Source organism: Carcharodon carcharias, chromosome 2 (genome assembly GCF_017639515.1).
Source record: "Carcharodon carcharias isolate sCarCar2 chromosome 2, sCarCar2.pri, whole genome shotgun sequence".
NCBI lineage: Eukaryota > Metazoa > Chordata > Chondrichthyes > Lamniformes > Lamnidae > Carcharodon > Carcharodon carcharias.
This window is the reverse complement of record NC_054468.1, coordinates 74302509-74317295: the sequence shown is the minus strand read 5'-3', so window position 1 is coordinate 74317295 and position 14787 is coordinate 74302509. Positions and strand designations below refer to the sequence as shown.

The following is a 14787-nucleotide window of genomic DNA, read 5'->3' as shown; positions in this document are numbered from 1 at the left end:
ATTGACCAATCATCTGGCCTGCCACTCATCTTTGCATAGTTATATGCTTTTTCCTTAAGCTTGATGCTTTCCTTAAATTAGAATATTTCTTTACAGTAGAATATACTTATTCTGAAATATCCCCTTAAATGTCTGCTGCTCATCTATTAATCTATCCTCTAGCATCGTATCCCACTTCACTTCAGCTAGCTCAACTCTCATGCTCAAGTAGTTTGCCTTATTTAAATTTAAAATACTAGTCTTAGACCCACTGTTCTCTCTTTCAAACGGGATGTAAAATTCAATCATATTGTGGTTGCTGCAATCTTGGGGTGCCTTTACTCAGATCATTGATTAAATCCTGCCACGTTATACAATACCAAGTCCAATATAACCTGCTTTCTGGTTGGTTCCAGAATGTACTGCTCCAAGGATGTCTCATGAAAACATTCTCTGAACTCCTCAACCTGACTACTACTGCCAGTCTGATTTTTCCAGTTTATATGTAGATTAAAATCACCCATGATTATTGCCACCCCTTTATCACAAGCACCCAATATTTTTTCTTTTATACTTTGACCTACATTGAGGTTACTGTTAGGGAGCCTGATGGCTATTACGTGTCATGAACATTATTTGGCACTTGTCAGCTCAAACAAAAAAGTAACAAAAATGAAAACAACATCTTTCTGAAAAACAAGAGCTATAAAATAATTAACACCACAAAATGTTGATTTCTTTATCAGCACTGTGTTGAAGAATCAGTTTTACTGGACAAAAAACATTTGCTCCTGAAATGACACTATTCTGCAAAGTGATCCAAATAATCCTGGAAAGTAAACCAGTACAATAAAGTTATATTGTTCAGCATGCCACGCAACATGGTTTGTGCAGTTACAAATTAAGTGCTTGTCATGATTATATGAATGGTAATGATTCCTACCAGTATACTCTAATATATAACGGCATCGTTTACTATCCTAGGATACAATAATCCTAGGATACAACAATTTGCAATAAACTCTGGGTCAAGTACATTGTGCAATATTAAATAAAAAAGGTGTTGCACACCGTTACTTTATTTAAAGATAAATAATACCAAAGTGGACGCTTTGCAAAATAGTTAAAAGCACAGTAAAGTTTTTTTAATTTACAACCCAGATTTTGCCACTGGGACCCTTATTGCTTCTGATTCACAATGCTGAGGAATCAAATGTAAATTGATCAAACTTGCAGATATCAAATAACACCTTGCATTTGTATAACAACTTTAACATAGAACAGCATTCTAAGGTTATTCATAAAACCACAATTGAGAGGTGGTTTTTCAAGAAGGTCTGAAGATGATAGGGGTGGAAAATTGGAGGGATTTAAGAAAAAAGACTTGCATTTAAATCCCACATTTATATCCTGCTTTTCATAACAGCTGAAGGTGTGAAAAGTACTTTACAGTCATTAAATTACTTTTGAAGTGTAGTCACTGTTGTAATGTAGGAAACACGGCTGCCAATTAGCACACAGCAACTGCACAAACAGCAATGTGACAATGACCAGATAATCTGGTTTTTGTGACAAAAACAGAAAATGCTGGAAAAATTCAGCAGGCCTGGCAGCACCTGTGGAGAGAGAAACAGGGGTAAAGTTTTAAGTCCATATGGCTCCTCTTCTGTGATGTTAATTGAGGGATAAATATTGACCACAACACCAGAGATAGCTCCTCTGCTTTTAGTCGTTTGGTAGTGCAAGATTCCAGTTTGGTGAAAAAAAAGAGACATGTTGAAGCTTTTTATTCTGCACTCACCATAACAATTCACAAGAATACCAAAAAAGGGGAAAACAATTCATACTGTGTGAAAAGAATACTCTCTCCACATGCAGTATAAATTGTTGTTTTCCACTAATATTGGTATTCTTGTGAAGTTGGTCCCATATAAATGGAAAATATCAAAGGGCAAAAGTAAGTGGGGGGGAGGGGCAGAAAACAAAGATGGATCCATGGGGGAGTCAAAAGATAATGGTGCAAAAGAGTGAAGCCACTACTAAAGATGTGCTGGACACAATTTTTTTAAAAATTTCATTTATAGGGCGCCTTTAATGAAGTAAATGTATCAAGCTGCTTCTCAGGAGCATAAACATAAAAACTAACACCATATCAGAGGAGGAGAATTAGGACAAGTAATCAAATGTTCTGTAAAAGAGTTAAGCTTTAAAGGGCATCTTAAAGAGGAGGAGGATGATGGCAATTAAATTCAAAACAAAAACAGAATTACCTGGAAAAACTCAGCAGGTCTGGCAGCATCAGCGGAGAAGAAAAAAGTTGACGTTTCGAGTCCTCATGACCCTTCAACAGAACTGAGTAAAATTAGGAGAGGGGTGAAATATAAGATATGAGCCGGTTTGGGGGGGGGGGGGGGTTGTATGGACAAGCAAGCAGTGATAGGAGCAGATAACCAAAAGATGTCACAGACAAAAGAACAAAGGGATGTTGAAGGTGGTGATATTATCTAAAAGAATGTGCTAATTAAGAATGGATAACAGGACACACAAGGTACAGATAGCTCTAGTGGGGGTGGGGTGGAATAAGACTAAAAGGGCACAAAAGGTATAGATTTAAAAATAATGGAAATAGGTGGGAAAAGAAAAATCTATATAAATTATTGGAAAAAACAAAAGGGAGGGGGAATAAATGGAAAGGGGGTGGGGATGGAGGAGGGAGTTCAAGATCTAAAGTTGTTGAACTCAATATTCAGTCCAGAAGGCTGTAAAGTGCCTAGTCGGAAGATGAGGTGCTGTTCCTCCAATTTGTGTTGAGCTTCACTGGAACAATGCAGCAAGCCAAGGACAGACATGTGGGCAAGAGAGCAGGGTGGAGTGTTAAAACGGCAAGCGACAGGGAGGTTTGGGTCATTCTTGCGGACAGACCGCAGGTGTTCTGCAAAGCGGTTGCCCAGTTTACGTTTGGTCTCTCCAATGTAGAGGAGACCACATTGGGAGCAACGAATGCAGTAGACTAAGTTGGGGGAAATGCAAGTGAAATGCTGCTTCACTTGAAAGGAGTGTTTGGGCCCTTGGACGGTGAGGAGAAAGGAAGTGAAGGGGCAGGTGTTGCATCTTTTGCACATGCATGGGGAGGTGCTGGAGGTGGGGGTTGAGGAGTAGGGGGTGATGGAGAAGTGGACCAGGGTGTTCCGGAGGGAACGATCCCTACAGAATGCTGCCGGGGTGGGGGGGAAGGGAAGATGTGTTTGGTGGTGGCATCATGCTGGAGTTGGCGGAAATGGCGGAGGATGATCCTTTGAATGTGGAGGCTGGTGGGGTGATAAGTGAGGACAAGGGGGACCCTATCATGTTTCTGGGAGGGAAGAGAAGGCGTGAGGGCGGATGCGCGAAAGATGGGCCGGACACAGTTGAGGGCCCTGTCAACGACCGTGGGTGGAAAACCTCGGTTAAGGAAGAAGGAGGACATGTCAGAGGAACTGTTTTTGGAGGTAGCATCATCAGAACAGATGCGACGGAGGCGAAGGAACTGAGAGAATGGGATGGAGTCCTTACAGGAAGCGGGGTGTGAGGAGCTGTAGTCGAGGTAGCTATGGGAGTTGGTAGGCTTGTAATGGATATTGGTGGCCAGTCTATCACCAGAAATTGAGACAGAGAGGTCAAGGAAGGGAAGGGAAGTGTCAGAGATGGACCATATGAAAATGATGGAGGGGTGGAGATTAGAAGCAAAATAAATAAATTTTTCCAGGTCCCGACAGGAGCATGAAGCAGCACCGAAGTAATCATCGATATATCAGAGAAAGAGTTGTGCGAGGGGCCGGAGTAGGACTGGAACAAGCTGTGTCTAATTTGTCACAACTTGGAAACTATCTGCACAGCTCATCACATGACATTCATGTTGCAAGCTTGTACAGATCTTCCTCTGCTGTTGGAAAAATCCAAGAACAACTTTGCAGAACAGGACTCACAGCAATGGAAGGTTCTTTGATTGGAAAATATAAAACTAAAAGAGCAAGATCAGTCAGAATTCAACAAGTGAAAACTTACAGGCCCATACACTTGTTTTTGACTCAGGCAGCAACACTTGGGTACTTCATGTCCGTTCATACTAAACAAATACTTCAGACATTAAGTGACATAAAATGCAACACAGTCATGAAAATGCCATAATGCAATACCACTGCCAGCTAAGCTGATGGAAAGCTTTCAGCAGGTGTTTACTGAACTGGTTTGACCGCTCCCTTGCCAGATTTGGCTGGGTCAGATAAAGCAGCATCCAGTTCTTATCGCTAAAACTACTCACTATTCCAAAAACTGACTGGAATTCAAAGATCACTTTTCCCCCCCCCCACCACTGCCTGGCTTCTTTTCTCTACTACAAATCACATTCTTAAATCCCTCTCTCATCTCTTCCACTCTTACCTCCAATAGTAAGGACTAGGAGCTCATGGCCTTAATGACAAAAGTCCAAGATCACCAATCAGCTGTCTGTGCCACTTCCTTCCTTTCCACTAAGCCACTTGGCCCCACTTCCCTGGTTCTGAACTTAGATCTTTCTTTAATTTGTCTCCATTCTTCCCTCATACCGTCTCTGAGCTACCTTGTCAATGAGATTCACCGCCTGGTCCCTCAACCCTATTGATACTGAACTGCTGACCACCTAACATCTCTTCCTGGTCCCCATTGAGCCGTAACCTCCTACTAGAGTCAGAAGGTGCTGGCCTGCAGAAAATATAAGAAATACCTACATAACTGGTCTTGAAGATTACACTGCCATTTCCATCCATTCGCCGGAGCTGCTTAAAGCCTGCATCGAAAGACTCCTCACAAGCCCCAGTGTATTCAAGGAGACCACACCCTCTTTTTTTTTATAGGACTTGCTGCCGTCAAGCAATTAACTTAAAAGGCCAGGGAAAGGATAAGGGCTAAGTGTCCAAAAGTTAGGGTTGGAACTCCGGAGGGGATGGATCTAGGGCGCGGGTGGAAATCGGTCAGAGATCTGAAGGGTGTAGGAAGTCGGGCGAATGGGGAGTGTCAGAGGGTGGAGGGGTGGGAGTCAAGGGCGTGGGGGAGTCCTGTGGGATCAGTCTGGGTCTTTACAATAGTTAACCAGAAGTTGGGAGAGGTTTTCATTCTAACTTTTTCTGGGTAACTTATTGTTATAATCCCGGTGGAACCATCCGAAGTCTGCGATTTAAATTGCATTTTCGGATGGCTCCCAGCACAGCGCGATTGTCTCGAGGAAATGTGAACTTCTGGGCAATTGCCATGTAAATCCTTACCTGGGAGATTCCCAGAGGGATTCCCCCATGTATCTTTGGGGTACCTCCCAAATCCAATACTGGGGAGCTTGGAAGTTATGGGCCAATATCACTTAAGAAATAGGAGGGGACAATGAAAGATCCTTGGGGCACCAGAGGTGCTAGAATGGGAAGAAAAGCCATTGCAAGTGCTCCTCTGGCTACAATTAGATCAGAGTTGAACATGGTGAGTGTTGTCCCACCCATCTGGCCAATAATGTAGGGGTAATGGTGTAGGAGCGGGATGAGAAGCCATTGCAGGTGATATTCTGGCTACAATTAGATAATGGATGACAATGGCAAGGCATTGGAGGAAGATGGTTTGGTCAACTGCCATAGGCTACAGGCAGGTTGAGAAGGATGAAGAGGCATTGTTCTCTTCTGATGCTGAAAGTTTTTCTTTTAAATTTGTCATCAAATGGAACAATCCCTGACCTCACTGTACTTGTACACTGCCATCTCCATTCTCCCATTCCCCTCTAAAGTCCTTTGAAGCGTTGCTATCCCCCAAATCTGTGTCCATCTTTGTTGGAACTCCAAGGTTTGAATCCTCCAATCTGGTTTCCACCTCTGTCAATGTCAAAACAGCTCTTACCAATGACATGCTATGAGGCTATGATAAAGAAACAATTCCTCCTCATCCTTCTCAACCTTCCTTCAACCTATGGCAGTTGACCAAACCATTCTGTCGAAGGGTCATGAGGACTCGAAACGTCAACTCTTTTCTTCTCCGCCGATGCTGCCAGACCTGCTGAGTTTTTCCAGGTAATTCTGTTTTTGTTTTGGATTTCCAGCATCCGCAGTTTTTTTGTTTTTTTCTTCCAATGCCTTGCCATTGTTGTCCAGCCGGGTGAGATAGATGGGACAGAACTCACCTTGTTCCATACTTATCTAATTGTAGCCAGAATATCACCTGCAATGGCTTCTCATCCCACTCCTAAACCATTACCCTCCAATGCCCCCATAGAATCCATCCTTGCACCTCTTTTTCTCATCCACATGCTGCCCCACCATCAACAACCTGGAGGTTACCAGTGACCTTAACTGGACTACCCATGTAAAAACTGTGGTTCCAAGAGTAAGTGTAAATTCTACAACAAGTAACTCACCACTTGACTCCCCAAAGTTTGTTCACCATCCACAAGGCACAAGTCAGGTGTGTGATGCAATACTCCCAACTTGCCTGCTCAACTCAAAGCTCATCATCTAGGACAAAGCAGCCACTTGATTGGCACCCTATCCACCACCTTAAACATTCACTCCTTCCACCACTAGTGCATCTACAAGATGCATTGCAGCAACCTGACAAGGCTCCTTTGGCACCATCCTCCAAACTTATTACCTCTACCTGTAATACCTAGTGAACATAGAAATAGGTTAGTCCAGATGAATGTGTGGCTGGAGAGATGGTGGAGGAGGGAGGGCCTTAGATTTTTGGGGCATTGGGACCGTTTCTGGGGGCAGTAGGACCTGTACACAGTGGATGGGTTGCACCTGAACCGGAATGGGACCAACATCCTTGCAGGGAGGTTTGCTAGTGCTATTGGGGTTAGAAGAGAGCACAGGTGAGTCTGGAAGACATAGAAATTATATGCCAGTTAAGGCACAAGGGAGTTTGGCAAGGTTGGATGGTATTTATTTTAATGCAGGGTGTCTGACGAATAAGGCAATGATCTGAGGGCACAAATTAACACATGGAAGTATGATGTCATTGTTGTCACAGAGACATGGTTGAGAGAGGGGCAGGATTGGCAGCTCAATATTCCAGGATATAGGGTCTTCATGGAAGGAGGCAAAAGAGGAGGGGGGTATGGCAATATTGATCAAGGAATCAAATACAGCAGTAAGGAGGGATGACATCTTAGAAGCCTCCTCAAATGAAGCCATATGGGTAGAGATGAAAAACAAAAAAGGAGCCATCACATTGCTGGGAGTATACTATAGGCCCCCAAACATTCAGAAAGAGGAGGAGCAGATATGTAGACAAATTTCAGGGAAGTGTAAAAATAATAGGGTAGTAATAGTGGGGGATTTCAACTTCCCCAACATTAACTGGGTGAGTCATAGTGTGATAGGTTTAGAGGGAGCTGAATTCTTAAAATGCTTCCAGAAGAGCTTTTTAAGCCAGTACATAGAAGATCCTACAAGACGGGGCGGTCCTGGACTTAATTTTAGGGAATGAAGCCAGGCAAGTGGTAGAGATATCAGTGGGGGAGCATTTTGCAGATAGTGATCATAACTTCATTAGATTCAAGGTTATTATGGAAAAGGACAAGGATGGGCCAGGAATCAGAGTTCTAAGTTGGGGGAAGGCCGATTTTAATAAGATCAGATACGATTTGGCCAGAGCGGACCGGGAGCAGCTGCTTTTAGGTAAATCTGCATCAGAGCAGTGGGACTCATTCAAGAAGGAAATAGGGAGAGTACAGGGCCAACATATTCCAGTAAAGACAATGGGTGGGACCAACAAATCCAAGGATGTCGAGGGATATACAGGATTGGATAGAGAGAAAAAGGAAGGCTTATGGCAGATACTGAGGACTCAAAAGCCCTAAAGGAGTATAGAATGTGTAGGGGGAACTTAAAAAGGAAATTAGGAGAGCAAAAAGGGGACATGGAAAAACATTGGCAGGTAAAATAAAGGAAAATCCAAAGTTATTTTACAAGTACATTAAGAGTAAGAGGATAACTAGAGAAAGAGTAGGGCCCATTAAAGACCAGAGTGGTAATGTGTGTGGAGCCAGAAGACTTGGGTAGGGTTCTAAATGAATACTTTGTGTCTGTGTTTACAAGTGAGAGGGATGACATGGGTATGGAAATCAGGCAGAAGGACTGCGAAATAATTAAAGCAATTAGCATAGAAAGGGAGGAGGTTCTAAGTGGTCTAGCAGGCTTAAAAGTAGATAAATCTCCAGACCCAGATGAAATATATCCCAGGCTGTTAAGGCAAGGGAGAAGATAGCAGAGGCGCTGACAATAATTTTCAATATCTCTCTGGCCACAGGAGAGGTGAGAGAGGACTGGAGGACAGCCAATGTGGTGCTGTTATTCAAGAAGGAAGGAAGGGATAAACCAGGGAACTGCAGGCCCGTCAGTCTAACCTCAGTGGTGGGGAAATCATTGGAAACAATTCTGAGGGACAGAATTAATCTACACTTGAGAGGCAGGGATTACTCAAGGATAGTCAGCGTGGTTTTGTTAAGGGGAAGTCATGTCTGACCCATTTGATTGAATTTTTCGAAAAAGTGACCAGGTGTGTAGATGAGGGGCAATGCATTTGACGTAGTGTATTTGAACTTCAGCAAGGCATTTGATAAGGTCCCGCATGGCAGACTGATAACGATTGTAAGAGCCCAAGGGATCCAAGGCAATTTGGCAAATTGGATCCAGAATTGTATCAGTGGCAGAAAACAGATGGTCGAGGGGTGTTTCTGTGACTGGAAGCCTGTGTCCAGTGGAGTTCCACAGAGATCGGTGTTGGGTCCCTTGCTGTTTGTGATACATATAAACGATTTAGGCTTGAATGTAGGAGGTTAATTCACGGATGACACGAAAATTGGTGGGGTGGTAAATAGTGAGGAGGATGGTCTTAGATTACAGGAGGGTATAGATGGGCTGATCAGTGGCAAATGGAATTTAATCTAGATAAGTGTGAGGTGATGCACTTGGGCAGGACAAAAGCATGGGAATACACAATGAATGGTAGAGAAGTACTGAGAATCGGAGGGATCTTGGTGTGCATGTCCACTGGTCCCCTAAGGTAGCAGGGCAGGTAGATAAGGTGATTAAAGAAGGCATCTGGGATACTTGCCTTTATTAGCTGAGGCACAGAACATAAGAACAGGGAGGTTATGCTGGAACTGTATAAAACACTGGTTAGGCCACAGCTAGAGTATTGTGTGTAGTTCTGGAATCCGCATCATAGGAAGGATGTGATTGCACTGGAGAGTGTGCAGAGGAGATTTACCAGGATGTTGCCTAGGCTGGAGAGTTTTAGTTATGAGGAGAGTTTAGATAGACTGGGGTTATTTTTTTCGGAGCAGAGGAGATTGAGGGGGGACATAATTGAGGTGTTTAAATTATGAGAGGCATAGGTGGGGTAGACAGGAAAGAACTTTTCCCCTTGGTGGAGGGATCAATAACCAGGGGGCATAGATTTAAGGTAAGGGGCAGGAGGTTCAGAGGGGACGTGAGGAAGAAATTTTTCACCCAGAGGGTGGTGGGAATCTAGATCTCACTGCCTGAAAGGGTGGTAGAGGCAGAAACTCTCATAACATTTAAGAAGTATTTGGATGTGCACTTGTAATGCTATGTCATACAAGGCTCTGGGCCTAGTGCTGGAAAATGGAATTAGAATAGTTAGGTACTTATTTGACTGGCGCAGACGCAATCGGCCAAAGGGCCTTTTTCTGTGCTGTACACCTCTGTCTCTATGGACAAGCAAACAGACATGTGGGAACACCACCACTACCTGCAGGCTCCCCTCCAAAGCAAACCATCCTGACTTGGAACTATATAACTTCTTCACTGCCGATGGGTCAAAATCCTGGAACACTCACCCTAACAGCTCTGTGGGTGCACCTACAACATACGGATTGCAGTGGTTCAGAAAGGTGCCTCACCAGCATCTTCTCAAAGGAAATTAAGGATGGACAACAATGCTGGTCTTTACAAGGATGATTGAAAAAATAAAAGAAATATAATTAGCTCAAGCCCTTACCCAGAGAAAGCATCTTATAGTCCAACAGTAGATTACTGTTGTTCTTGGAGAATATATACGAAACTAGAGTACTGTATATATTCTCCAAGGGTAAACGCAATGTATGTTATAGCGCTGACCGCAAGAAAGACCAGCTAAAGGTTCAGGGAAGAAATTAAGTCACAGTGACAAATGCAAGAATCTTATGGACTATTTTGTCACAAAAATCAAGATCAACTGTTCAGTAATCTCTCCCACTTCTCTCTCTTTGCCTAGCCCACTAGGCCTAACCTCTCAATGTTCCTCACTGCCCTACCCTAGCCGTGAACTTACATCTTTTTCATTATTCTATCCATCTCCCACCTGGCTTTCCCCAGACTCATCCTATCTATGAGGCCCACACCCTGCACCCTCAACTCCATTCCCACCAAACAGTTAGCCATAGAACTTCATTTCCTGGGTCCCAGACTAGTTGAAATTGTTCCCACTTCCTTTGCCTCAAGTATTTCTTTCCCATCACCTCCCCACCACCCAAGCTTCAAACTCATCATCAACCCACTCCTCAAAAAACCCACCCTGACCCTCTTCCTGGCAAACTACCATCCATCGCCGGCTTCCCTTTCCTATCAAAGTCCTAGAAACTATCAAATCCAGACCCATCTTTCCACAATTACATATTTTAATCCCTCTAATCAGATTTATGGCCCTGCCACAGTACTGAAATAGCCTTCATTAACATCACAAATGGTGTTCTTTGTCAGTGTGACAGTAGAAAGCCTTGTCTCACCCTGTGCCCAGCTACACCAGATTCAATTTTACCAAATACTGAAATCAGAGCTAAAGTAGCAACAGTAAAGAATGCAGTTTCCAAACAAAGACTTGCTCAGCACAGGAATGAGTACAGATCATATGAAAAGAATTATGAAAACAGTGATTTGGAGTGTCCTGTTATATGAGGCTGAAACATGAATTTTGAGGAAAGCAGACATTCAAACAGTAGAGCATTGTAAAATGCAGTTCTGGAGAAGGATGGAGCGGGTCAGTTGGAGGTTGGAGAGGACACAAGAGCAATGAAGTAGTTCTCAAGATGGTAGAGGAAGAAAGTTCATTAGTGAAAATCAAAAGGCAACAGGGTTGGTTTGGCCATATTCTAAGGCACGAGGACTTGCTAAAGAAGGTGACTGAAGGAAGATTAGAGGAATGTATACCAAGAGGGAGAAAGAGAATGGTGTTAGACAATTTAAAATTGAAAATGTGAGGCTTCTATGAGCAGCTTAAGAGGTAGGTGCAAAACTGTTGATGCATGAAGAAATGAACAGAGGACCTGCCTTTAGGCAGATCACTACTGCTTACAACCTACCTATTTGACCAAGCTTTGGTCATCTGTCCCTAATATAGCCTTATGTGGATCAGTGTCAAATTTTGCTTTATAACGCTCCTGTAAAATGTCTTGGGATGTCTTATTACTTAAAAGTGTAATATAAATACAAGCTGTCGTTGCACAGGCAAAAAGTAAATCTCAGGCCCCTAATGACACGGAGTATCTGAAAAGTATTAATACTATAGGAATAAGGTACTGAAAGAAAAAGTATGAATGTACAAGTTATTTTAAGGAAAATCGTCATACTTTGTGCACCTGTTCTGATTATTATTTATACGGCTATATATATTGTATATCATCATAGAAATGGCAAATAGAAGCACTGAAAAAATAGCCTTTTATGTGATTGCTTTCTTCTGGAATCATAGCAAACCACCACGGTTATGCTGCCTATCTAAACCAATGAGAACATTGTGACACTAAACTTTTTACTGTTACAGATTTAAATGTGCCACCACCATTTCCCCAAACTAATGTACAACATGCCAAATGCAAAGTTTCCAAATAGGTACGAAACATTTATTAAAACTTGTAGCTTAAAACTATAGCATGAATTTTCCAAATGTTTTTTATAATAACAAAAAACCTAATGCAAGCATACTTCCCAACTTCTTAACCTTTTATCAAGATTCAACTCTGCAAGAGATGCAATGACATTTAATAAATGTAATTTGATACTAACTCAAGATCTTCTCACTAACAAAAAAATTCAATTCTTAACAACTTGAATAAATTGTACTCTTGGAGTGGGTGTAGAGGAAATTTACCAGAATGTCAGGAATGAAGGACTTCAGTTATGTGAAGAGATCAGAGAAGCTGTGATTGCACTCATTAGAGCAGAGAAAGTTAAGGGTTGAAGAGGCAGCTAAAATTATTTCATCTACTCAAGAATGACTACACTTCAAAAGCAATTCACCAACTATGAAGTACTTTACAACGTCCTGAGAACGTGGTATAACAGTATGTAAATTCAAGTTCTTTCTTCAATTGATCAAAAAATTTAAATTTTTACAAGGAGTTATGAAGACATGTCAAGTTTGTACATTAATGTGCTCCAAAGCTATAAAAGGCAGCCTCAAAGCATACATTCAGCACAGAGCCTCCTGTGAAATTGTGCTTTATTCTATTTTGGTAACATAATGAATGAATTCTGCTGCCCACAGCCCCATTAGCCCATTCATAATTTCAACTAAAACTTCTGCAATGGATGAGGTACTGCATATGAAATGTCGTCCTAGATCGTCTGCAAGAAAGCATAAAAAACAGTAACAAGGAACTGCAACATATTAGAAAGATAAGATTAAGAGTTATCAGCTGTTATACAAACTATTCCATCATTTTAACCAATATATAGGAGTGGGCAATTTGAGAAATTTAGCTGATTAATCTAGAAAAGGGCTAAGAGCAGATACACTTTCAATAAACAAAAAAGGAGTTTCAACATAGCTACACTCCAGAATAATTTAGCCTATGTACAACAACTTTAAAGAACTGCTGATAATCAAATCAATTTTATGAACAAACGTTTTACAGCAACATAGCAGAGTTAATGAAAATGTCATAATACAATGCTTTACATGTTTTCACACAAGCATGATTTCCAAAATCTTAAACATTTGCATCTGTAGACATGTCACAAATTAAGGTGAGTTATGCAACTTAAAGTGAACGAAATTGTTTAATGTGTGTATTATGCTATGTTTCTGATTTCCATACATCAGGTACTTCAAAACATCCAACAGCATAGAAACAAAATTAATTACTGAAAATACATGACTAACTTAATACCACAGGATTCTGTTAGGCAGGGTGAATAACACATACCAAAAACCCATGTCATGCAGTATGTTAAGAGTCCAGAACAATGAAGTTCAACTAACATGTTACAGAAGTTTAAACAAGCACCTTGGAATTCCTATTGCATCAATACAGGCAATCTGATGATTGGTAACAATTGTGACATCATTGCTAATCACTCTAGAATATAAAGCTAAAGATTGGGAAAATGTTTAATATGAAAACATAACAATATTCATTGTAATATCATGAAGAGTGCAAAACTAGATTTCGATTACTATGTTGAAAAGTAAATGGAAGAGAATGCATTTGACGTCAGGAAATTACTCTTCAGAAACATGAATTCCATTTCCTCATCTTCCATATGGATAGTAGAATCATACAATCAGTGTGAAATTTAAAACGCGTAGATATAATGACTCAGGTCCGATAAATGATAACAGATCACCGTCGTCCCAAACTCTCCTCAAACATTTATATTTAAAAGGCTTAACGATCAATCCTAATAACCGCACTTTTATTGCTGAAGGTGGACATCTTCAGGGACACTTTCCTCAACAATAAATATTATTAATTCTTAAGACTGTAACCTGGAGAGTAACTGAAACTGAACCCAGTCAGGAGCTTCACCCTATTTTTATTACAAACAGCGAGATGAGTGGGCAGTGTGGCATCACCAGGGCAGCCTGCTGGCCGTAAGCACCTTCAGTTCCTAAAGCCTGCTTAAGGAGGCCGCTCTGTTCATGTGAGGGATTGACTGTTTCCACATCGGAGGTGGCTTCCCTAAGGGGGCGATTTGTGCGGCCTGCCTTTAGGTGAGAGGATACGGGAGGCCCAGGCCAGCTCAGCAATCGGGCTCCGCCATGTGCTGGTGTCGGCTCCCTCCCCGACGCGCCGCCCACTCACGGCTGTGAGGACAGGGTCGGCCGGGGTGAAGAGGGACGGAGGGAGAGAGCTGAGAATGAGGGGGCAGGAGGAGAGGTCGAGGCCTGGGCCCGGGCCCGCACCCGGGCCCGAGGTGGAAACAATGTTTTCAGCGGGTGGGCTGTCATGTCCTGTGTGCCGGTCCCTTACCTGCGCTAATCGCGAACAGGAAGGTTTCTCGCAGCCTCACTCGCAGCGTTAGTACTCTCCTCGGCGACAAGATGGCGGAATAATAGGTGTCACGTGATCCGGGGCCCAGCTCCACGTCCCCGGATGCTGAGCGGCCTTGGCAGCCAGCTGTGGGCATGCGCATGCCACAGGTATAGGGCAGCAGCTCCTCATTCATTCATTCATTCATTCATCAGGGGATTCAGTCTCTTCGCTTGAAAGATTGAGCGACTGAGTAACTTGGGTCTATTTTTTCTGGAGTTTAGAAGAATGAGAGGTGATCTCATTGAAACATACATGATTCTGAAGGGGCTTGTTAGGGTGGATGCTGAGAGATTGTTTAAGCTGGTTGGGGAATCTAAACATGGGGGGGTGGGGGGTGGTGGGACACAGTCTCCAGATAAGGGATCATTTAGGACTGAGATCAGAAGAAGTTATTTCACTCAAAGGGTTGTGAGTCTGGAATTCTCTAGCCAAGGGGGCTGTGGATACTCCATCATTGACTATGTTTAAGGCTGGGAGAGACAGATTTTTGGTCTCTC

The 14787-nt window shown here is 42.5% G+C and overlaps 1 protein-coding gene across 2 annotated transcripts in view; it reads right to left on the bottom strand.

The window, feature by feature from the left end:
- gigyf2 (GRB10 interacting GYF protein 2) overlaps positions 1–14308 on the bottom strand; it is a 163207-nt gene extending 148899 nt beyond the window's left edge. For both annotated transcript variants that reach the window (XM_041211236.1, XM_041211257.1), the window contains exon 1: positions 14228–14308. The gene's annotated coding sequence lies outside the window, so the exon portion shown is untranslated. The remainder of the gene's footprint in view (positions 1–14227) is intronic.
- Positions 14309–14787: the final 479 nt, after the last annotated feature.